The 25,833-nt window shown below is 42.3% G+C and overlaps 1 protein-coding gene across 1 annotated transcript in view; it reads left to right on the top strand.

The window, feature by feature from the left end:
- Positions 1-712: 712 nt before the first annotated feature.
- Positions 713-25,833, top strand: part of ptpdc1a (protein tyrosine phosphatase domain containing 1a) — a 138,792-nt gene continuing 113,671 nt past the window's right edge. Inside the window, 1 exon segment of the mRNA XM_084167146.1 lies at positions 713-909. The gene's annotated coding sequence lies outside the window, so the exon portion shown is untranslated.

Below are 25,833 nucleotides of genomic sequence, written 5' to 3' on the forward strand. Positions count from 1 at the left end.
GCCTCGTTATTGTTATGTTATTGTATTACTATGTCCTTACTTTTTAACTCTGCATTGTTGGGAAAGGACTAGTAAGTAAACATTTCAATGCATTGCAAGTCTACACCTGTTGTATCCGGTGCATGTGGCAAATACATTTGATTTGATTTGATATGAATTAGGTCTGCTAGATTACAACACGTCGCTGTTTGCCTGTTCCGTTTTGGTGTTGCTTTTATTTTCCAAATTATTTTATTTGTGTGTTATATTATGTCCTGATATTATCGAATGTAAAATGTATTGTCCACTGATAATGAAATGATTGAAAAGTATTTATTGTAAAGGCAATTATTATTGTTAGTTTAATTGACGAGATACCCTACTATTTACTAGTTTGTTGTAAAGTTCTGTTCTATTCTACTTGTTTATTATTTTTTTAAATTATATTCCTGTTTGAGGTGCATTTTGGATTATTCCAGGGAGAAGTTCAATGGGCCAGGTGTTATGTTTGGGGGAAATCCAATACAACACATTACGAGTACCACTCTCCATGTTTTCAAGTGAACGAGTCAATTGCAAAAACATTGTCAGGAAGAGTAAATTCGAGCCGTCTAGTTGGAAATCAGTGCGACCGCAGCGCCGAAATGCAGTCATCCTGGAACGCATCCTACTACTGGAGCGGGGCGTGGTCACATGATACTGGAACAGCCAATGAGCACAGCACTTTTCATTTGACAACATGTCATGTTGCTATCTAGTTAGCTAGCCTGCAGGATAAATTAATTCATAATGGAAATAAATAAATAGATACAGGTTATTAACAGTGATTAAGAAGACATGGTGTTGCAACGTGAACGATGATTTTGCGTGTAGCTGAGTCGTTTCAGTCAAAAGTCATCGAAGGCAGCACAATCAAAAGAGAAGACTAAGGTATTTGCAGTTCCTTGTTAGCCGCTAGCTAGCTAGTTAAATGCTAAAACATTAGCTGTTAGCGATTGAGGATGTAGCTAGCTAGCTAACGTTAGCTATGATCAATCAAACTAATATTAGCTAGCTAGCAGATCCCAGTTGGTTACTCGTTTGCTTTGTCTTGTCCAGCTAGCTAGCTACTAGCATGAAGCCTGTCTTGTCCAGCTAGCTAGCTACTAGCATGAAGCCTGTCTTGTCCAGCTAGCTAGCTACTAGCATGAAGCCTGTCTTGTCCAGCTAGCTAGTTACTAGCATGAAGCCTGTCTTGTCCAGCTAGCTAGTTACTAGCATGAAGCCTATCCTCCCCAGAACAAAGGCAATCATGCCAAACACTGTATGAACAGAGTATGTAAGTAAATGGCTAGCTGTTTTCTGTCTTTTGAATGTCAGTTGATCTGGTTGATCTTCTCATTGCTTTAAATCCTATGAACCAGACCAGTAGGCTGCCTGTGACTATTTCATCTGCATAATAGCTAGCTAGACAATTATGAGCAGATTCTACCTACTTCAAAGCATTGCATTGAAACTATACCATGGATTTAATGTATTGCCATATAGACTGGCATTGTCACTGCCACTCACTTCACCTGGTTGCTAGGGGCTATTAGCTCAAAGGCTGTTGATGCACAATGCAGTCAAGGGATCCACCAGTGGGCTATTTTATTTTACAAGCCCAGGTTTGACAGTCATACCAGACCTACTTAGCTGGTACAATGATTGCATTCAGGGTTCTACGCTGACATTTTTTTACAAGGAGCACGTGTGCGCCTAAGTTGAAAAATGTACGAGCACAAAGAAATGTAGGAGTACAATGAAAAATCATGTAACAAGCCATTTTCTTTTTTAGTAATGGTGCAAGCATGACGGTCATGAATCTGCGCTCAGTGTGTTCTCCACTCAGGGGGCTGCCGTACAGTCAAGTAATCATTGAATTACCATCTGGGTGATGTTTTTCTAGGCACACTGGTGCTCCTAAATTAAAATTCCCGGTCTTACAGCAAAATATTTAGGCGCATAAGCGAGTAAAATGGTGGCACTGCAGAGCCCTGGTATTGAATCTCACCAATCGTTTAGAGACCCAACAGACGTATGAGAGAAGAACGGTGTTAGTGGGAGAGACCGAGCTCAAACAGGGCATGCTTATTTATTAACGAGCCCAGTGGGTGATGACTAGTACCACTCACTAAACAACATACTACGCTCAGAGCCCATGGGCCTCTCACTGGCTGGATACTCTCCGTCTCTCTAGCGCTCTAATATAAATAATAATATAATAATAATCTAGCGCTCTCTCGCTCTCTCTCTCTCTCTCTCTCTGTGTCTCTGTCTCTGTCTGTCTGTCTCTCTCTCTCTCTCTCTCTCTCTCTCTCTCTCTCTCTCTCTCTCTCTGTGTCTCTGTCTCTGTCTGTCTCTCTCTCTCTCTCTCTCTCTCTCTCTCTCTCTCTGTGTCTCTGTCTCTGTCTGTCTCTCTCTCTCTCTCTCTCTCTCTGTGTCTCTGTCTCTGTCCGTCTCCTCTCTCTCTCTCTCTCTCTCTCTCTCTCTGTGTCTCTGTCTCTGTCTCTCTCTCTCTCTCTCTCTCTCTCTCTCTCTCTCTCTCTCTCTCTGTGTCTCTGTCTGTCTCTGTCTCGTTGTGGGATGCCACATCCAGTGTAATTGTACCTCACCTCTCAGTCTTAACATTATGTAATATGTGAACTGAAGGACAGTGTTTTTCTCTCTCTGTGCCGAGTGGGAGGGAGGAGACTGTGTATAGGCCTGTAGAGAACAGGGTGGTGATTGTACCAGCGTCAGATTCCAACATGACATCCAGCCTGACGTCAGCAGCTGAGTGAATTGTTGTCTCAAATGGCACCCTATTCCTCATATAGTGCACTACTATTGACCAAGACTCATGGCTCTGGTCAAAAGTAGTGCACTACACGGGGTTCCATTTGGTATGCATCCTATGGATCTGTCAAAGTGGCCTAGTTGGCTGATTTGAGCTGCTGTCTCACTATGTCTCTGCTGGGTCAGTCAGTGTACATTACAATGAATGTAAATTAGGGCAGAAAACGCTAGTCTACACCCACACACTGGTCTAAGTTTCCAACATGAATTAACCAGATGCTATCAGATGAATGTTGAAACAATACTAACGGAACCTAATCAACCCTTTGGCCTGTACCAGTTTGACGTTTGGACTAAAACAAGAGTTTCTATTGATCCATCAGGTGAATACGACCCTGAGTTGGTCCGCCAGGTGAATGCGACCCTGAGTTGGTCTGCCAGGTGAATACGACCCTGAGTTGGTCCGTCAGGTGAATGCGACCCTGAGTTGGTCCACCAGGTGAATACGACCCTGAGTTGGTCCGTCAGGTGAATACGACCCTGAGTTGGTCTGCCAGGTGAATACGACCCTGAGTTGGTCCGTCAAGGTGAATACGACCCTGAGTTGGTCCATCAGGTGAAGGTTGTCTTGATGTATTCTGGGTCTAACTAGTTCTTGATGTATTCTGGGTCTAACTAGTTCTTGATGTATTCTGGGTCTAACTAGTTCTTGATGTATTCTGGGTCTAACTAGTTCTTGATGTATTCTGGGTCTAACTAGTTCTTGATGTAGTCTGGGTTTAACTAGTTCTTGATGTAGTCTGGGTCTAACTAGTTCTTGATGTAGTCTGGGTCTAACTAGTTCTTGATGTAGTCTGGGTCTAACTAGTTCTTGATGTAGTCTGGGTCTAACTAGTTCTTGATGTAGTCTGGGTCTAACTAGTTCTTGATGTAGTCTGGGTCTAACTAGTTCTTGATGTAGTCTGGGTCTAACTAGTTCCGGTTGAGAGGCTGTGTCCGAAATGGCATCCTGTTCCCTATTTAAAGTAGTGCACTAAATAAGGATGCCATTTGGGACGAAGGCAGAGGAACGGGTACCGTGTTTTGACCAACAATGGTCAGCACTGCAAGTGATAAGGCCTATTAGTACTATGTCAGTGTAATGTTGTGTGTGTTAGGGTTGGGCAGTATCCAGATGTTCATATCGTCACACCATTTCTGTACCATACCGGGGTAAACACACTTCAGGTAATGACTCACACAACTGTTTAGGCAACAGAGATCTTGATCCTGAAGGGGATTGAATGTTTCTGCTGTATGCCCATACCTCATTTCTGACTTTGGCCAGTAAGCTATATCCAGCGGCAACAGTGTCTTCAGCCGTCCCATGTGCCCCCCCTCCCCCCCAGAGGACTATCATGGAAGTATTCCTAGAATGGCCTACGGCGCTTTTGGGGCGCAAACAGCTGTAACTTATGGCCAACACTCTGTCCTGGTATCTGTCTGAACAGGAGGTAATTCTCCAGGATGTAGGTGATTCGGCCTGGTCTTGCGTTTCCCTTCTTGACCTCTTCTATGTGAACTTGCATCTCCTTGTCAGAGGCTTGAACATCTGCAATCTCTGACCGGTCATCTGGAAGGTTGCAGGGCTGAATAGTCTCACTCCTTATACAGGCAGCAGCTATCAGGTAAGGTGGTGAGAGAGAGAGAGAGAGCGGGACAAGGCATCAGGTACAGTGTTGAGCCTTCCCTTCCTGTACAACACATTGAAGTCAAAGTCTTGCAGCCAGATCGACCCATCTGGGGTGCCATTTTCTGTAACAAACCTGCGTAAACCTTGTCAAAAATAAAGATTAGGAAACGTGTTAAGTGCAATGGTGTATTGATAGGAAAAATCATATGGGGCTCAGCATAAACAACAAAATAATAATTAAATAATCAACAACAAATTAAGTCCTGTCAGAGCCAACATCACGGGCTCAAGTTATCCTGCCTTTCGCCCGTCCTTGAAGGGTTCTACGAATCCTGTGAAGCGTGGGAGTGTGCGGATTTCCTCGTCCTTCTCGCCAGCCGTGATTTTGGGAAGCTCCGTGGTAAGAAACGTGACCGTTCCTGGTGCAAAAACAATGTCCTGTGCCGGAGCTCGAGTAAATTACATTACTAAGCTGCTCCCGAATGTACTACGCCAGGACATGTAAGTCGATTCTATCGTAGTCCATGTGGGTTTTAATGACATTATGAAGGGCAGCTCTGAAGAGTTGAAACTGGATTTTAAAGAGCTGATTGACTCTGCTAGACACGAACAAAATACCCATCATATCTGGCCCTGTGTCCTCTCTGAATCGTGGCATTGAACGCTTTAGCAGGATTCTTTCTCTTCACAACTGGCAACGTGATTATTGCAGCTCAATGGGTGTAACTTTTGTTGACAATTTCGATATCTTTTCAAACAAAACACGTTTTATAAGGAGGATGGGATCCACCCAAATCATTTGGGTTCCTGGATCCTTTCACAGCATTATAAGGCTGCGTTGAGACAATGACTTATCAATGACACAAGCCCAGCTCAGCTATTCCCTACCATTGTGACGCAGAGTTATCCTAATGCTTCAGCAAATGTACTTTACACCAGGGGCGTCGGTAGACACAATGTAAGTAACCTAATTTATGTCCCTCTAACTGCCCTGAATGCCTCTGCTGATCCTACAGCTTTTGGATGCAGTAATAATGTGTCTATGAACTTGATTTATACTGTTAGCACTGAGGCGGTGTGCCCTAGTAGAAAGTCCACTGTGTGCAGCTCACCCTGCACTAACGTAAATAATATGAGCATAACTACTTCTGCTAAGCTTCCCAGTAAAGCAATAAAAACAAGTAAGCATCCCAGAAGAAAAGTGATCAAAATAGCCCACGTTAACATTTGTAGCTTAAGAAACAAGGTTCATGAAATCAATCATTTGCTAGTAACAGATGACATTCATATCTCTGAAACTCACTAAAATAATACCTTTTGATGATACAGTGGTAGCAATACAAGGTTTTAACATTTGAGAAAATATAGTAATGGTGGAGGTGTTGCTGTTTATATTCAGAACCACATTCCTGTAAAGATTAGAGAGGATCTCATGTTAAATACTGTTGAAGTAATCTGACTACAGGTTCATCTGCCTCACCTAAAGCCCATTCTGATGGGAAGCTGCTATAGACCACCAAGTGCTAACAGTAAGTATCTGGATAACATGTGTGAAATGCTTGATAATGGATGTGCAATCAACAGAGAGGTATATTTTCTGGGTGATTTAAATATTGACTGGCTTTCATCAAGCTGCCCTCTCAAGAGAAAGCTTCAAACTGTAACCAGTGGCTGCAACCTGGTTCAGGTTATCAGTCAACCTACCAGGGTAGTTACAAACAGTACAGGAATGAAATCATCAACATGTATTGATCACATCTTTACTAATGCTGCAGAAATTGGTTTGAAAGCAGTATCCAAATCCATTGGATGTAGTGATCTCAATATTGTAGCTATATCTAGGAAAACCAAAGTTCCAAAGGCTGGGCCTAATATTGTGTATAAGAGGTCATACAAGAAGTCTTATAGTGATCCCTCTGTTGTTGATGTAAAGGATATTTGTTGGTCTGTGGTGTGTAATGAGGAGCAAACAGACACTGCACTTGACACATTTATGAAATTGCTTATTCCGGTTACTAATAAGCATGCACCCATTAAGAAAATGACTGTAAAAACTGTTAAATCCCTGTGGATTGATGAGGAATTGAGAAATGGTATGGTTGAGAGGGATGAGGCAAAAGGAATGGCATATAAGTCTGGCTGCACAACCGATTGGCAAACGTATTGCAAATTGAGAAATCATGTGACTAAACTGAATAAAAAGGAGAAGAAACTACACTATGAAACAAAGATAAATGACATAAAGAATGATAGTAAAAAGCTTTGGAGCGCCTTAAATGAAATGTTGGGCAAAAAGGCAAACTCTGCTCCATCATTCATTGAATCAGATGGCTCATTCATCACAAAACCAACTGATATTGCCAACTACTTTAATTATTTTTTTCATTGGCAAGATTAGCAAACTTATGCATGACATGCCAGCAACAAACGCTGACACTACACATCCAAGTGTATCTGACCAAATGATGAAAGACAAGCGTTGTAATTTTGAATTCCGTAAAGTGAGTGTGGAAGAGGTAAAAAAATGATTGTTGTCTATCAACAATGACAAGCCACCTGGGTGTGACAACTTGGATGGAGAATTACTGAGGATAATAGTGGATGATATTGCCACTCCTAGTTGCCATATCTTCAATTTAAGCCTACTAGAAAGTGTGTGCCCTCAGGCCTGGAGGGAAGCAAAAGTTATTCCGCTACCTAAGAATAGTAAAGCCCCCTTTTACTGGCTCAAATAGCCGACCAATCAGACTGTTACCAACCATTAGTAAACTTTTGGAAAAATTGTGTTTGACCAGATATAATGCTATTTTACAGTAAACAAATTGACAACAAACTTTCAGCACTCTTATAGGGAAGGACATTCAACAAGCACAGCACTTACACAAATGACTGATTGTCTGAGAGAAATTGATGATAAAAAGATTGTGGGGGCTGTTTTGTTAGACTTCAGTGCGGCTTTTGACATTATCGATCATAGTCTGTGCTGCAAAAACATGTGTTATGGCTTTACACCCCCTGCTCTATTGTGGATAAACAGTTACCTGTCTAACAGAACACAGAGGGTGTTCTTTAATGGAAGCCTCTCCAACATAATACAGGTAGAATCAGGAATTCCCCAGGGCAGCTGTCTAGGCCCCTTACTTTTTTCAATCTTTACTAAAGACATGCCACTGGCTTTGAGCAAAGCCAGAGTGTCTATGTACAGTGGGGGAAAAAAGTATTTAGTCAGCCACCAATTGTGCAAGTTCTCCCACTTAAAAAGATGAGAGAGGCCTGTAATTTTCATCATAGGTACACCTCAACTATGACAGACAAATTGAGAATTTTTTTCTCCAGAAAATCACATTGTAGGATTTTTAATGAATTTATTTGCAAATTATGGTGGAAAATAAGTATTTGGTCACCTACAAACAAGCAAGATTTCTGGCTCTCACAGACCTGTAACTTCTTCTTTAAGAGGCTCCTCTGTCCTCCACTCGTTACCTGTATTAATGGCACCTGTTTGAACTTGTTATCAGTATAAAATACACCTGTCCACAACCTCAAACAGTCACACTCCAAACTCCACTATGGCCAAGACCAAAGAGCTGTCAAAGGACACCAGAAACAACATTGTAGACCTGCACCAGGCTGGGAAGACTGAATCTGCAATAGGTAAGCAGCTTGGTTTGAAGAAATCAACTGTGGGAGCAATTATTAGGAAATGGAAGACATACAAGACCACTGATAATCTCCCTCGATCTGGGGCTCCACGCAAGATCTCACCCCGTGGGGTCAAAATGATCACAAGAACGGTGAGCAAAAATCCCAGAACCACACAGGGGGACCTAGTGAATGACCTGCAGAGAGCTGGGACCAAAGTAACAAAGCCTACCATCAGTAACACACTACGCCGCCAGGGACTCAAATCCTGCAGTGCCAGACGTGTCTCCCTGCTTAAGCCAGTACATGTCCAGGCCCGTCTGAAGTTTGCTAGAGTGCATTTGGATGATCCAGAAGAGGATTGGGAGAATGTTATATGGTCAGATGAAACCAAAAATAGAACTTTTTGGTAAAAACTCAACTCGTTGTGTTTGGAGGACAAAGAATGCTGAGTTGCATCCAAAGAACACCATACCTACTGTGAAGCATGGGGGTGGAAACATCATGATTTGGGGCTTTTTTTCTGCAAAGGGACCAGGACGACTGATCCGTGTAAAGGAAAGAATGAATGGGGCCATGTATTGTGAGATTTTGAGTGAAAACCTCCTTCCATCAGCAAGGGCATTGAATATGAAACGTGGCTGGGTCTTTTCAGCATGACAATGATCCCAAACACACCGCCCGGGCAACGAAGGAGTGGCTTCGTAAGAAGCATTTCAAGGTCCTGGAGTGGCCTAGCCAGTCTCCAGATCTCAACCCCATAGAAAATCTTTGGAGGGAGTTGAAAGTCTGTGTTGCCCAGCGACAGCCCCAAAACATCACTGCTCTAGAGGAGATCTGCATGGAGGAATGGGCCAAAATACCAGCAACAGTGTGTGAAAACCTTGTGAAGACTTACATAAAACGTTTGACCTGTGTCATTGCCAACAAAGGGTATATAACAAAGTATTGAGAAACTTTTGTTATTGACCAAATACTTATTTTCCACCATAATTTGCAAATAAATTCATTAAAAATCCTACAATGTGCCTTTATGATTATCATTCGGTGCGACTGGCGTAAAGTCACCATTTTGGATCAAATCACATGATGATACTCGTGACAGGATGTGACATCATTAAGATGCCTGTGAGATACCCTTTGGTTAATAAGAAAGATTAGCAAGTCTCTTGTAAATGTTTGATAATTTCTCCTCCCTGTAAGGTTTTACCCCAAAAATCGCATTGTTCGGTACAACTGCTAAAAACCAATACAAATGTTTAATTATCTGAAAAGCTTGTATTTTATTTTGATACTCAAGATACATACTTAAGGTTAAAGTCGTGTTCACATGGGTGCACAACCAGTTCCCTGTAACACCATGTTTACGTGAGAAAAGTCATTCGGTATAACCAAAATTATAATTCACAGTCACCAGAAATTCCAGTTGCACCAAATGACTAAACAGTTGGACTGAATGATAGCAATCTGTTTGTCTTTGTATTAACTTATCTATTCATTTATTTTATTTTATTGTAGTCACAAATACATAATTATCTACTTTTAAGTAAAAATATGTTTTTGTTGAATAAGGGTGTTTTATGTATGTTTTGTACAGTTTTATAGTCGTGCACATCAAGCAGCTAATACTGAAAATATGTGTAAGTAAATAACTACTATCCTATTAATCTAGATATACATCTTAAGTGTGTGTAAATTGTTGCTACAATGAAGTTGCATTTGCTGAGATGAAGGACACATCAGAGACATCAAATAGGAAACAGTGGAAGAGGGAGACAACTTTTTGTTGAATGTGTCTCAACCTGGATCCTTAAGGACCTGAAAGAGGTCTTCAACCAAAAGCTAGATGCTCTAGCAAAACACCAGTTCAACTGACTCCCTTAGACATGATGATAGAGCAGTATGGGCTCACCTGGAGCCTGTCCTAAGAGATGTCAAGAACAAGAATCCACAAATCATGACACTCCACATGATGAGCGATGGTCAGTCACCCAATACAGAAACAAGAAGAACATGTACCTACTCAGCACTGTGCCATATATCTACAGATTCAAACAAATCACCTGGAACTTTTCTGAAAAGGCCCACGGGAAGGGGACACCAGATGGCGTGTGCGGACAAACACATTCAACGTGGGGAGGATGTGCAGACTCCCAAGGAGAACTACTTGAGAAGAGTGGATCGAGCATCAAGTTATTTTGGATTGCAGATGCCACAAAGTACGACAAAGCCGTGCCCAACAACCTCGCTGGAGTCAAAGGAACCATGAAATTGCACCAGGTCACCTCCACAGTGGCAGCGGAAATAAAACACTGAAGTATCTTGCTTCTGCAGCAGACCAAGCATCTGCAACACCTGTTTAAGTCCTGTGGAAGTGAACTTCATTGAACACCACCATCACTGAGGTACAGCAAGATGAAGCTGCAGCTGTGACCAAGTCAACATTTGCTGAAAGTCTAGACAGATCTGACTAAACTCAACAAAAAGAAGAAGAAACTGTATTATGAAGCCAAGATCAATGATATAAAGAATGATGGAAAAAAACTAGTATTTAAATGAAATTATGGGCAGAAAGACAAATTCAACTCCATCTTTTATCGAATCAGATGGCTTATTCATCACAAAACCATTTGATGTTGCTAATTATTTTAATGATTACTTCATTGGCAAAGTGGGCAAACTTAGGCAGGAAATACCAACAAGGAACAGTGAGCCATCGTATTCATGCATTTAAAAACAAATAATGAAAGAAAAGCTTTGCAAGTTAGAATTTTGTAAAGTTAGTGTGGGAGAGGTGGAAAAATTATTGTTATCGATCAATAATGACAAACCTCCTGGCATTGACAACTTAGATGGAAAGCTACTGAGGATGGTAGCTGACTCTATAGCCACTCCTATCTGTCATATCTTTAATCTGAGCCTAGAGGAAAGTCTTTGTCCTCAGGCCTGGAGGGAAGCCAAAGAATGGTAAATAGGCCTTTACTGGCTCTAACAGCAGACCTAAAAGCTTGCCGCCAGCTCTTAGCAAACTGTTGGAAAAAATTGTGTTTGACGAAATACATTGCTATTTCTCTATAAACAAATGAACAACAGACTTTCAGCATGCTTATAAGGAAGGGCACTCAACATGTACTGCACTGACACAAATGACTGATGCTTGGTTGAAAGAAATTGAAAATAAGAAGATTGTGGGATCTGAACTGTTAGATTTCAGTGCAGCCTTTGATATTATTGACCATAACCTGTTGTTAAAAAAACAAATGTGTTATGGCTTTTCAACCTCTGCCATATCGTGGATTCAGAGCGATCTATCTAATAGAACTCAAAGGGTTTTCTTTAATGGAAGCTTCTCTAATGTCAAACATGTAAAGTGTGGTGTACCACAGGGCAGCTCTCTAGGCCCTCTACTCTTTTCTATTTTTACCAATGACCTGTCACTGGCATTAAACAAAGCATGTGTGCCCATGTATGCTGATGATTCAACCATATACGGGTCAACAACCACAGCTAATGAAGTCACTGAAAGCCTTAACAAAGAGTTGCAGTCTGTTTTGGAATGTGTGGCCAGTAATGAACTGGTCCTGAACATCTCTAAAACTAAGAGCATTGTATTTGGTACAAATCATTCCCTAAGTTCTAGACCTCAGCTGAATCTGGTAATGAATGGTGTGGCTGTTGAACAAGTTGAGGAGACTAAATTACTTGGCGTTACCTTAGATTGTAAACTATCGTGGTCGAAACATATAGATTAAATGGTTGTAAAGATGGGGAGAGGTCTGTCCGTAATAAAGAGATGCTCTGCTTTTTTGACACCACACTCCAAAAAGCAAGTTCTGCATGCTCTAGTTTTGTCTAATCTTGATTATTGTCCAGTCGTGTGGTCCAGTGCTGCAAGAAAAGACCTAGTTAAGCTGCAGCTGGCCCAGAACAGAGCAGCACGTCTTGCTCTTCATTGTAATCAGAGGGCTGATATAAATAATATGCATGCCAGTCTCTCTTGGCTAAGAGTTGAGGAAAGACTGACAGCATCACTTTTATAAGAAACAATGTGTTGAAAATTCCAAATTGTTTTCATAGTCAATTTACACACAGCTCTGACACACACACTTACCCCACTAAACATGCCACCAGGGGTCTTTTCACAGTCCCCAAATCCAGAACAAATTCAAGAAAGCGTACAGTATTATATAGAGCCATTATTGCATGGAACTCCGTTCCATCTCATATTGCTCAAATAAACAGCAAACCTGGTTTCAAAAAACTGATAAAGCAACCTCACGGCTCAACGCCTCTCCCCTATTTGACCTAGATAGGTTTTGTATGTACTGATATGTAGGCTACATATGCCTTTAAAAAATATATATTGTCCTTGAGTTGTTCTTGTCTATTAATGTTCTGAGCTGTTCTTGTCTATTAATGTTCTGTATTATGTAATGTTTCATGTTTCATGTGGACCCCAGGAAGAGTAGCTGCTGCTTTTGCAACAGCTAATGGGGATCCTAATAAAATACCAAATACATTTAGAATGTTTTTACATTATATTGCACAGAGCAATTTCATTAGTTTTTATTCCATTTGTAATTGATGTAAAGTAGAAGAACACTGTTTCTTATACATTTTGTATTTTAATGTTTGAATGTCATTACTGTATTTCAATAACTTTACTATTTCTGTATTACAATGATTCTTAATACTGTTTTTAATGCATCAATGCATAATTTGTATCCTTTTTTTAGAAGTTCATTGCCATGTTCATGAAATATGTCTGCATGATAATCATTTGAGTCACATGTTTGGTAATTTATTAAGCATTAAAGGCATTGTTGAATAAGAAACCATACTTACTCTTTGTGTGTGTTTTGAGGGAAAGAGCGAGAGAGAGAGCTCTACCTAAAAAATGGCACTGTAAAAGAATAGTCATTCGGTACATCCAGTGTTTTTAATGTTATAAAACAATACAATTATGTTATTGTCTCAAATGCAGAGCGAAGCTCAGTGTATAAGAGAAAAATGTAATATGGTTTTCATTTCTCCAGCAGAAGTTATAGTTGACAGTCATTCAAAATTAGGGCTAATCCAGTAAAAAAGTGTAAAGAAATTTAACAGTCGCATAAAAAGTCACATTTTGTACAATAATTATTTTGCGACAAACCACGAAAGTGCATAGGTAACACTCACGGGAACATACAACTTTTTCAAAATGAATTATTTTCAAAATTTTCACTTTTGAAAACCTTATTGGTCATTGACCCGTATCATTTCAAATCCAAAGTGCAGGAGTACAGATCCAAAAGAATACAACATGCTTCAGTGTTCCAATAATTACGGAGGACACTGTAGAGGGTGGGGCTCGAGAGGGTGGGGCTCGAGAGGGTGGGGCTCGAGCTGCATCCCTGTTAGTTTGTATAGCAGACCCTCATGACAAATTGAGTCAAAAGCTTTTTTTAAATCAAGCATGAGAAGACTTTACGTTTGTTTTATTTGTTTGTCATTTAAGTGTGTGCAGGGAGTATACGTGGTCTGTTGTATGGTATTTTGGGAAGAAGCCAATTTGACATTTGCTCAGGACATTGTTTTCACTGAGGAAATGTTGGAGTCTGCTGTTGATGATTTTTCAGAGATTGCTGTTGACGCATATTCCATGGTAATTATTGGGGTCAATTTTGTCTACACTTTTATGGATTGGTGTGACAAGACCTTGGTTCCAAATATTGGGGAAGATGCCAGAGCTGAGGATGATGTTGAGTTTAAGGATAGCCAATTGGAATTTGTGGTCTGTATATTTCATAATTTCATTTAGGATACAATCAACACCACAGGCCTTTTTGGGTTGGAAGGTTTGTATTTTGTCAATGTAATTGGAGAATCTAGTGGGTTCTGGTAGTCTTTAATAGCTGATTCTAAGGTTTGTAATTGATCATGTACAGTGCATTCGGAAAGTATTCAGACCCCTTGACTTTTTTCCACATTTTGTTACGTTACAGCCTTATTCTAAAATTGATTCAATAGTTTTTTCCCCTTCATCAATCTACACACTACCCCACAATGACAAAGCAACAACAGTTTTTTAGAAATTTGTGCAAATTTAAGAAGAAAACGGAAATATGACATTTACATAAGTATTCAGATCCTTTACTCAGTACTTTGTTGAAGCACCTTTGGCAGCGATTACAGCCTCGAATCCTCTTGGGTATGGCACTACAAGCTTGGCACACCTGTATTTGGGGAGTTTCTCCTATTCTTCTCTGTAGATCCTCTCAAGCTCTGTCAGGTTGGATGGGGAGCGTAGCTGCGAAGCTAGTTTCAGGTCTCTCCAGAGATGTTCGATCGGGTTCAAGTCCGGGCTCTGGCTGGGCCACCCAAGGACATTAAGAGACTTTTCTCAAAGCCACTCCTGTGTTGTCTTGGCTGTGTGCTTAGGGTCATTGTCCTGTTGGAAGGTGACCCTTCGCCCCAGTCTCTGGAGCAGGTTTTCATCAAGGATCTCTCTTTACTTCATCATTCCCTTGATCCTGACTAGTCTTCCAGTCCCTACCGCTGAAAAACATCCCCAAAGCATGATGCTGCCACCACCATGCTTCACCGTAGGGATGGTGCCAGGTTTCCTCCAGACGTCATGCTTGGCATTCAGGCCAAAGGGTTCAATCTTGGTTTCATCAGACCAGAGAGTCTTGTTTCTCATGGTCTGAGAGTCCTTTAGGTGACTTTTGGCAAACTCCAACCGGGCTGTCATGTGCCTTTTACTGATGAGTGTCTTCCGTCTGGCCACTCTACCATAAAGGCCTGATTGGTGGAGTGCTGCGGAGATGGTTGTCCTTCTGGAAGGCTTTCCCATCTCCACTGAGGAACTCTGGAGCTCTGTCAGAGTGACCATCGTTCTTGGTCACCTCCCTGACCAAGGCCCTTCTCCCCAGATTGCTCAGTTTTGCCCGGCGGCCATCTCTGGGAAGAATCTCAGTGGTTCCAAACTTCTTCCATTTAAGAATGATGGAGCCCACTGTGTTCTTGGGGACCTTTTTAATGCTGCAGAAATGTTGTGGTACCCTTTCCAGATCTGTGCCTCGACAAAATCCTGTCTCGGAGCTCTACGGACAATTCCTTCGACCTCATGGCTTGGTTTTTGCTCTGACATGCACTGTCAACTGTGGGACCTTATATAGACAGGTGTGTGCCTTTCCAAATCATTTCCAATCAATTAAATGTACCACAGGTGGACTCCAATCAAGTTGTAGAAGCATCTCAAGGATGATCAATGGAAACAGGATGCAACTGAGCTCAATTTCGAGTCTCATAGCAAAGGGTCTGAATACTTATGTAAAATGTTTTTATTTTTTATCAATTTAAAAAATAAATAAAACTGTTCTCTTTGTCATTATGGGATATTTTGTGTAGATTGATGGACATTAAAAAAATATCTATTTTAGAGTAAGGCTGTAACGTAAGAAAATGTGGAAAAAGTCAAGGGGTCTGAATACTTTCCGAATGCACTGCATATGTTTTTGTTCTTTTTTTATAAAAGGAAAGGTTGGAGAAGCGGATAGGAGGAATTGGATTTGTTGTTGGCCAACAGTTTTTTGGTAGGTTTCTACACTACCCTCCTTCCATCGATAGCATTTTGTTAATAGCATGCAGTTTACTCGGCTTTGATGCCTCGTGGTTGAGTGTATTGCTCTGTTCAAGTAGATTGTGATTTTGCTGTAGTCTGATTGGGGTGTCAGCTGACTGTGAACACTCTGGGTTGAGGTCGGTGATAAAGTAGTCTACAGTACTACTGCCAAGAGATGAGATATAGGTGTACCTACCATAGGAGTCCCCTCGAAGTCTACCGTTGACTATATACAGACCCGTTTTTGTTGGGTTTTTTGTTGTAGTTGTGTCTAGGGGGTCATATGGGGGAGTGAATACTGTCACCTCCAGGTATGTGTTTGTCCTCATGTGTGCTGAGAGTGTCAGGTTCTTGTCCAGTTCTGACATTTAGGTCGCCACAGACTAGTACATGTCCCTGGGCCTGGAAATGGTTGATCTCCCCCTCCAGGATGGAGAAGCTGTCATCGTTAAAGTAAGGGGATTCTAATGGGGGGATATAGGTAGCACACAGGAGGACATTTCTCTGTTGAGATCATTTCTAACCAGATGTGAAATGCTCCTGTTTTGATTAATTTAATAGTGGGTTATGTCTGATCTATACCAAATTAGCAGACTCCCTTCCCTGTTTCACACCTGGTAGTTTGGTGGATGTGACTACCAGCTCTCTGTAACCTAGAGAGCAACCAGTGTGTCCGTCTCCTCTATACCATGTTTCTTGTAGGATGACAATGTCTGTATTTCAGATTTCTTTGGTGAATTCTGGGTTCCTACTCTTTAGGTCAAAGTCAAATGACCTCAGACCTTGTATATTCCAGCATGAGATGGTAAAAGCTTTGTGTTCCATAGTGTCCATTGTTATTTCTGTGGTTTAGTTTTGGACCATTAGGTTTGAGCAGAGCATGCTGATCTAGTGTTGTCATGACACCAGAATACCGATACCAGGTTTGGTATCAAGATACTCGATACCATCACGATAAACGATACGGTCACGATAAACTATACCATCATGATAAACGATATCAAAACGATAAGATTTATTTATTTTTTTAAATAGGCATCAGCCAAAGTCCAGACAGATAAACTCCTCGACTGCTCTGTTCAATCGTTGACTTCAATATCATTACGTTTTTAGAGACAGCCATGTATGCATTAGCCTTTACTGGTTGTCCCGAAATCGGGACAGTTGTTGCTCAATATGGATAATGTGACTACAATGACGTTGTAAACAAAAGCACATTTTCACGGACATATACTTGTCTTATATGGCCAGAAAGCTTAAATTATTGTTAATCTAACTGCAGTGTCCAATTTACAGTAGGTATTACAGCGAAAAAATACCATGCTATTGCCTGAATTCAGACTAGTTCAAAATGCCACAAAGCATTTTGAAGTAATATAAACGCTACACCTTGTTTCACCTGGTCAAGTTCTGTTTTTCTGCGATCCTCAGATACTCAAGATACCAAACTTTTTAGGCTACACAAACATTATTTTAGCCCACCAAGGGCTGACCTCATTACGCACCAATGAGACGGGCGGTGTTCACTTGTTTGACTGTATCTTGGTCCAATTGACTCCTATCGTTTTGAAGCATAGCTAGTGAGCTGGGCTTTACATGAGTATGTGATGGTCCTTCGTATGAGTAAAAGCCATTGTGCTAAGCCCGCGCGCAACGAGACTCATTCTCCATTGAAAATCGAAAGGACCAAGAAAAGTTTTCAGCAATTTTTGTATGTACAGTTGTGGTCAAAAGTTTTGAGAATGACACAAATACAAATTTTCACAAAGTCTGCTGCCTCTGTTTTGATGATGGCAATTTGCATATACTACAGAATGTCATGAAGAGTGATCAGATGAATTGCAATTAATTGCAAAGTCCCTCTTTGCCATGAAAATGAACTTAATCCCCCCCAAAAAAACATTTCAACTGCATTTCAGCCCTGCCACAAAAGGACCAGCTGCCATCGTATCAGTGATTCTCTCGTTAACACAGGTAAGAGTGTTGATGAGGACAAGGCTGGAGATCTCTCGGTCATGCTGATTGAGTTAGAATAACAGACTGGAAGCTTTAAAAGGAGGGTGGTGCTTGGCAGGTGTGAGTGCATCTGCAAAGACACAGTGAGGCGGAGACTTTTGGAGGATGGCCTGGTGTCAAGAAGGGCAGCAAAGAAGCCTCTTCTCTCCAGGAAAAACTGGAGAACATATTCTGCAAAAGGTACAGGGATTGGACTGCTGAGGACTAGTGTAAAGTCATTTTCTCTGATGAATCCCCTTTCCGATTGTTTGGGGCATCCGGAAAACACCTTGTCCGGAGAAGACAGGGTGAGCGCTAGCATCAGTCCTGTCATGCCAACAGTAAAGCATCCTGAGACCACTCATGTGTGGGTTTGCTTCTCAGCCAAGGGAGTGGGCTCACTCACAATTTTGACTAAGAACACAGCCATGAATAAAGAATGGTACTAACACATCCTCCGAGAGCAACGTCTCCCAACCATCCAAGAACAGTTTGGTGACGACCAATGCCTTTTCCAGCATGATAGAGCTCCTTGCCATAAGGCAAAAGTGATAACTAAGTGGCTCGGGGAACAAAACATCGAAATTCTGGGTCCATGGCCAGGAAACTCCCCAGACCTTAATCCCATTGAGAACTTGTGGTCGATCCTCAAGAGGTGGGTGGACAAACAAAAACCCACAAATTCTGACAAACTCCAAGCATTGATTATGCAAGAATGGGCTGTCATCAGTCAGGATGTGGCCCAGAAGTTAATTGACTGCATGCCAGGGCGGATTGCAGAGGTCTTGAAAAAGAAGGCTCAACACTGCAAATATTGACTCTTTGCATAAACGTAATGTAATTGTCAATAAAAGCCTTTGACACTTATGGAATGCTTGTAATTATACTTCAGTATACCATAGCAACATCTGACAAAAATATCTCATAACACTGAAGCAGCGAACTTTGTGAAGACCAATACTTGTGTCATTCTCAAAAGTTTTGACCACGACTGTACAACAATGACTTCTAACACTGGAAAAGCTAAATTGAAGTCCAGATATACAGATTTGGACGAGATAATAGCAGAACTCGTCCATGAAAGTGACACAGAACCGGACTGGTTTTGTCTCAACCACTGAATAAATGTTTTTCTTTGATCATTTATATATACAGGGAAAAAAGTATTTGATCCCCTGCTGATTTTGTATGTTCGCCCACTGACAAAGACATGATCAGTCTATAATTTTAATGGTAGATTTATTTGAACAGTGAGAGACAGAATAACAACACAAAAAAAATCCAGAAAAACGCATGTAAAAATGTTATAAATTGATTTGCATTTTAATGAGGGAAATAAGTATTTGACCCCTCTGCAAAACATGACTTAGTACTTGGTGGCAAAACCCTTGTTGGCAATCACAGAGGTCAGACGTTTCTTGTAGTTGGCCACCAGGTTTTCACACATCTCAGGAGGGATTTTGTCCCACTCCTCTTTGCAGATCTTCTCCAAGTCATTAAGGTTTCGAGGCTGACATCTGGTAACTCGAACCTTCAGCTCCCTCCACAGATTTTCTATGGGATTAAGGTCTGGAGACTGGCTAGGCCACTCCAGGACCTTAATGTGCTTCTTCTTGAGCCACTCCTTTGTTGCCTTGGCCATGTGTTTTGGGTCATTGTCATGCTGGAATACCCATCCACGACCCATTTTCAATGCCCTGGCTGAGGGAAGGAGGTTCTCACCCAAGATTTGACGGTACATGGACCCGTCCCATCGTCCCTTTGATGCGGTGAGGTTGTCCTGTCACCTTACTCTATAGATGTTTATAGATGTGCTGTTCATTTGATGTACTGATGTAAGGCTCATCTGTAAAAGCATGTATGCTAAAATAAAGTAATAGTAAACTTGAGTTCTTACTGAATGTTGTTTTTATCTTCAATAGTGCCTATGACTCAGATGACCTTAGGGAACCACTACATTCAAGTCGTCCATCCCCCACTCATTCAAATGTAGAAACTGGTTCATCCAGTCTGACCCTGGTTCATCCAGTCTGACCCCTGCTGCGGCTCCACCCCTAGCCCCGCCCCCGGCCATCTAGAGGTGTGAATGTCCACATTCCAGCTGCTCTAAAGCATGGGAGGTGTGGACCTGTCAGACGCGCTGATAGGCTACTACAATGTTCTCCACAAGACAATGAAATGGTACAAGCCATCACTTCATTGACATTGCTGTGGTGAATGCATTCATCCTCCAGAAGGAAATGGCTACGAGCTGTGGGCAGACCCCCATGACACAGCTGGCCTTCAGAGAGCTGCTCGTCCAGGAGCTTGCTGACTATCTGCTTCACCTTCTGTCCCCTCTTGTGTAGAGGACTGTGGGTGTTCTAAATACTGTAATTGTAAATAGTGTGTAAATAGTGAAACAAATGTCACTTTGTGTGTGGTTTGTGGTGTGTTCACTTAAGACATTAGATCGGTGTTGGCTGCTAACTTGGCCCTTATCTTAAATAGTTCACTTCTGTGTTGGGAGGCATTGGATCAGCATTCTCCTGTTAGTACCTTTTTATGAAGGTAAGCTAATGATCCATCATGTATGACATTCCTGGGAGTGTGTAAACTTGCATTTTTTATTACCATAGCATTTTTGTATGTTCTCTCTAGTTATGTACTTGAAAATGTATCAATTGACCAATTCGGCCTCTTGGGTACATTTGGGCTAACCCTAACCCTAGCCCTAACCCTAACCCTAACCCTAGCCCTAGCCCTAACCCTAGCCCTAGCCCTAGCCCTAGCCCTAACCCTAACCCTAACCCTAGCCCTAACCCTAACCCTAGCCCTAACCCTAACCCTAGCCCTAACCCTAGCCCTAGCCCTAACCCTAGCCCTAGCCCTAGCCCTAGCCCTAACCCTAGCCCTAACCCTAACCCTAGCCCTAACCCTAACCCTAGCCCTAGCCCTAACTCTAACCCTAGCCCTAACCCTAGCCCTAGCCCTAACCCTAGCCCTAACCCTAGCCCTAACTCTAACCCTAGCCCTAGCCCTAACCCTAGCCCTAGCTCTAACCCTAGCCCTAGCCCTAGCCCTAACTCTAGGTAACTCGTGAGGGACACCTGGGAGTCTTGATGCAAAATATGATGTTGTGTTGTCATCCTTCATTTTATCAGTCTGAAACTTTGCACAGACACTGCTGCCCTCTTGAGGATAAAATCTAAATTACCTCCAGCTTCCTATCTGAATGTATGACATTTCTTTTTCATTTCAAAGATGACGAAACAAAAATAAAAATAGAAAACTGATATATTTTTGTTTGTTTTATCTTTTACCAGATCTATTGTGTTATGTTCTCCTACATCAATTTCACATTTCCACACACTTCAAAGTGTTTCCTTTCAAATAGTACCAAGAATATGCATGTCCTTGCTTCAGGTCCTGAGCTACAGGCAGTTAGATTTGGGGATGTCATTTTAGGAGAAAATTGAAATTGAAGGGTCTGATCCTAAGAGGTTAATGAATCAATTATACAATCAGATGGACTTTGTTTTTACCCATCTAACTATACTGAACAAGAAATATAAACGCAACATGCAACAATTTCAACTATTTTACTGAGTTACAGTTCAAAGAAGGCAATCCATTAATTGAAATAAATTCATAAGGCCCTAATCTATGGATTTCACATGACTGGGAAGGGGCACAGCCGTGGGTGGACCTGGGAGGGCATAGGCCCACCCACTTGGGAGCCAGGCCCACCCACTGAGTTTTTCCCCATAAAAGGGCTTTATTACAGACAGATATAATCCTCAGTTTCATCAGCTGTCCGGGTGGCTGGTCTCAGACGATCCCACAGGCGAAGAAGACAGAAATTGAGGTCCTGGGCTGGCGTGGTTACTCTGGCAACAGCCGGGGTGGACATTCCTGCAGTCAGCATGCCAAATGCACGCTCCCTCAAAACTTGAGACATCTGTGGCATTGTGTTGTGTGAAAAAACTGCACATTTTAGAGTGGCCTTTTACTGTCCCCAGCACAAGGTGCACCTGTGTAATGATCATGCTGTTTAATCGGCTTCTTGATATGCGTGGATGGATTATCTTGGCAAAGAGAAATGCTCACTAACAGGGATGTAAACTAATTTGTGCACAATATTTGAGATAAATAAGCTTTTTGTGCATATGGAAACATTTCAGGGATCTTTTATTTCAGCTCATGAAAACATGGGATCAACATTTTACATGTTGCATTTATATTTTTGTTCAGTATACAAAACAATGGTAATGATTTATTTGAATGGTAAATCTGGGTAAATCAAGATGTAGCCTAGGTCTATTCCCAATACAGGTGAATGCATATTATTCAATAGGAGTGTGTGCATGCATTGAGTTATTCAGCTTGTTTTAGCTGATATCATGGGGCTGCAGATGACAAACAATCCCTTCCATTTAGGACTTATTTTATTGGTAACTGTTAGGAGAACATATTATTTTATTGTACTGATCAACAACATTTGAAGAAGCAATCTCTTATTTTGTTTAGAAGTGTGCACTGTCTCTTTAAGAAAGTAATGACGTCATTAGAGAGGCAGAATGTGACTGTGGAATCTGACTTTGTGGCTGTGGAATCTGACTTTGTGGCTGTGGAATCTGACTTTGTGGCTGTGGAATCTAGTGGAACCAGATGGGAGTCAAAGAAGTGAATGAGTTTTTTGCTGGCGAGGGAGACAAAGTTAATAACAATTTTGGTGACGATCAGCATTCTTGCGTTCTTGCGTTATGGTTTGCATATTATCACAAACAAAATACTAGGGTAGTGAATTTATGTTGCTTCAGCTGTAAGCTAGCAAGGAAAGTTAGCCTACAATTCAAATCAAATGTTATTGGTCACATGCTTCGTAGACAACAGGCGAAATGCTTTCTTCCCAACAATGCAGAGAGAAAGAAAATAGAGAAAATTCTAGAAAAGCATAACACGTAAGTAACGATAACTTGGCTATATACAAGGGGTACCAGGACTGAGCCGATGTGCAGGGTTACGAGGTAATTGAGGTAGATATGTAAATAAAATATGTAAATATAACTAGGAATAAAGTTACAGATAGTAAACAGCAGCAGCAAGTTTCAAGTTTTAATGTCACATGGACAAGTACAGTGAAATGCCTTTTATTGCTAGCTCCAAACTTAATGCAATAATCAATAACAATCTATTACTAGAAGAAAAAAAACACACGAGAAATATGAAATACACAAAGTAAGTGAGCATACTATATACAGGAAATATTTAAAAAAAGTAATATTCAATACCATATTTACATGTGCAGGGATACTGGAGTGATGGAGGTAGATTGGGGTCAGGAATGCAGGCAACTGGATAGAAGTAGCAGCAGCTTGTGTGTGTGTGTGTGTGTGTGTGTGTGTGTGGAGTCAGTATAAATGTATGTGCATATTATGTGTGAGTGATCAGATGATGGAGTGAGTGTTTGTGTGTGTGTGTGTTGGAGTGACAGTGTGTGTGAGTGTGTAGGGCTCTGTGAGTGTGCACAGAGACAGTGCAAAGATTGAAATAAAAGGTAAATAAAGATACATGGTTAACTCAGAGTTCATGTAGCTATTTTGTTAGTTATTTATCAGTCGTATTGCTTGGGGATCGAAGCTGTTCAAGAGTCTGTTGGTGCCAGACTTGGTGTTCCGGTACCACTTGCAGTGTGGCAGCAGAGAAAATATTATATGGCTTGGGTGGTTAGAGTCTTTGATGATTTTCCGGCCCTTCTTTTCACACCGCCTGGTATAGAGGTCCTGGATGGCAGGGAGCTCGGCCCCAGTGATGTACTGGGCTGTCCTGGTATAGAGGTCCTGGATGGCAGGGAGCTCGGCCCCAGTGATGTACTGGGCTGTCCTGGTATAGAGGTCCTGGATGGCAGGGAGCTCGGCCCAAGTGACGTACTGGGCTGTCCTGGTATAGAGGTCCTGGATGGCAGGGAGCTCGGCCCCAGTGACGTACTGGGCTGTCCTGGTATAGAGGTCCTGGATGACAGGGAGCTCGGCCCCAGTGATGTACTGGGCTGTCCACACAACCCTCTGTGGCGCCATGTGATCCAGGGCGGTGCTAGTGCCATACCAAGCAGTGATGCAGCCAGTTCAATATGCTCTCAATGGTACAGCTGTAGAAGCTTTTCAGGATCTGAGGGCCTGTCATGCCAAATAATGTCCCCTGGCCAAATAGTGTCCCCCTCTACGTCACAATGGGATTAGATCAACTATTAGCATCCGTTGCTATATCAACGGTGTGATGACCTAATCGCTAGGCAACCAAGGCTGATTACCGTGACAATTTTGCTGTTTAAACAAGTTTTGTTCAGCTAATAAAATGAAAACATTAATTCGAACTACTTTTGGGTACCTTGTTAACATTAGAACATGAAATCCATGTCTTTAAATGTTGCTATGTTTCGGAAATGGCAAAGAAAACGTGTAATCTGCTTGACACATTAAAGTTACTTACCTTACAGATCACAAAGTCAGCTAATTTCCACTTTAACCTGCCCTTCCTTTTATCTACACTGAAATAGTATAATTTCAGTAGTCCTCTACTATGATTCATTTTTCTCTATCTCACATAGCTCATTAGCACCCCCTTGTGGTTGAATATATGTATGTATCATAGGTCGTAGGATACAATAATGAATAATATGGAACAAATAAATACCATCAAAGGATTCCTTACAACCTTGTGAAACAGCTGTGAAAACCAACCTGGCAATATTTAAGATTTTAATACATAAACTTGAATCGTTTTTGGTACAGTTGTGTCATTCATTTATTTTCACATTGTTTGTACACTCACATGGCAATCACAGACTAAAATACTGAATTCTGGTGTGGGGAATATAGAGGTGGTGTTTGCTGTGTGGGCGGGAGGTTCTGCCAGGAGGTGGTTGCTGTGTGGGTGGGAGGTTCTGCCAGGAGGTGGTTGCTGTGTGGGTGGGAGGTTCTGCCAGGAGGTGGTTGCTGTGTGGGTGGGAGGTTCTGCCAGGAGGTGGTTGCTGTGTGGGTGGGAGGTTCTGCCAGGAGGTGGTTGCTGTGTGGGCGGGAGGTTCTGCCAGGAGGTGGTTGCTGTGTGGGCGGGAGGTTCTGCCAGGAGGTGGTTGCTGTGTGGGCGGGAGGTTCTGCCAGGAATTGGTTGCTGTGTGGGCGGGAGGTTCTGCCAGGAGGTGGTTGCTGTGTGGGTGGGAGGTTCTGCCTGGAGGTGGTTGCTGTGTGGGTGGGAGGTTCTGCCTGGAGGTGGTTGCTGTGTGGGTGGGAGGTTCTGCCAGGAGGTGGTTGCTGTGTGGGTGGGAGGTTCTGCCTGGAGGTGGTTGCTGTGTGGGTGGGAGGTTCTGCCTGGAGGTGGTTGCTGTGTGGGTGGGAGGTTCTGCCTGCCACTTGTCCTCAACAGGCAGCCAGTCTCAGAAGGGGAACTTGAAGAGGGAGACACTGCTGCTCTCTTTGTTCTGAGTGTTTTGCAGCGCTAGTGTTTTTAGTTAATCTGTGTATCTCACATATTATGTGGCCAGTATGATAGAGCAAAAACATTTTCTTAGCAGATAATGACAACAAGAGTAGCTGTAGATTATGTAATGAAAAGTTGGAGGGTGGTTGGCGATGGAGGACATCAGGTGGATCCACATCTGGGTGTTGGGCAGAACCCCTGGGTCCTGGAGAACAGGAGCAGAGCTAAAGGGAGCAGGTCTGGGTGTTGGGCAGAACCCCTAGGTTCTGGAGAACAGGAGCAGAGTTAAAGGGAACAGGTCTGGGTGTTGGGCAGAACCCCTAGGTCCTGGAGAACAGAAGCAGAGCAGGTCTGGGTGTTGGGCAGAACCCCTAGGTTCTGGAGAACAGGAGCAGAGTTATAGGGAACAGGTCTGGGTGTTGGGCAGAACCTCTAGGTCCTGGAGAACAGGAGCAGAGTTAAAGGGAGCAGGTCTGGGTGTTGGGCAGAACCCCTAGGTCCTGGAGAACAGGAGCAGAGTTAAAGGGAACAGGTCTGGGTGTTGGGCAGAACCCCTAGGTCCTGGAGAACAGAAGCAGAGCAGGTCTGGGTGTTGGGCAGAACCCCTAGGTCCTGGAGAACAGGAGCAGAGTTAAAGGGAACAGGTCTGGGTGTTGGGCAGAACCCCTAGGTCCTGGAGAACAGG

This window comes from Coregonus lavaretus (assembly GCF_964263955.1).
Source record: "Coregonus lavaretus genome assembly, chromosome: 8".
NCBI classification, from domain to species: Eukaryota; Metazoa; Chordata; class Actinopteri; order Salmoniformes; family Salmonidae; genus Coregonus; species Coregonus lavaretus.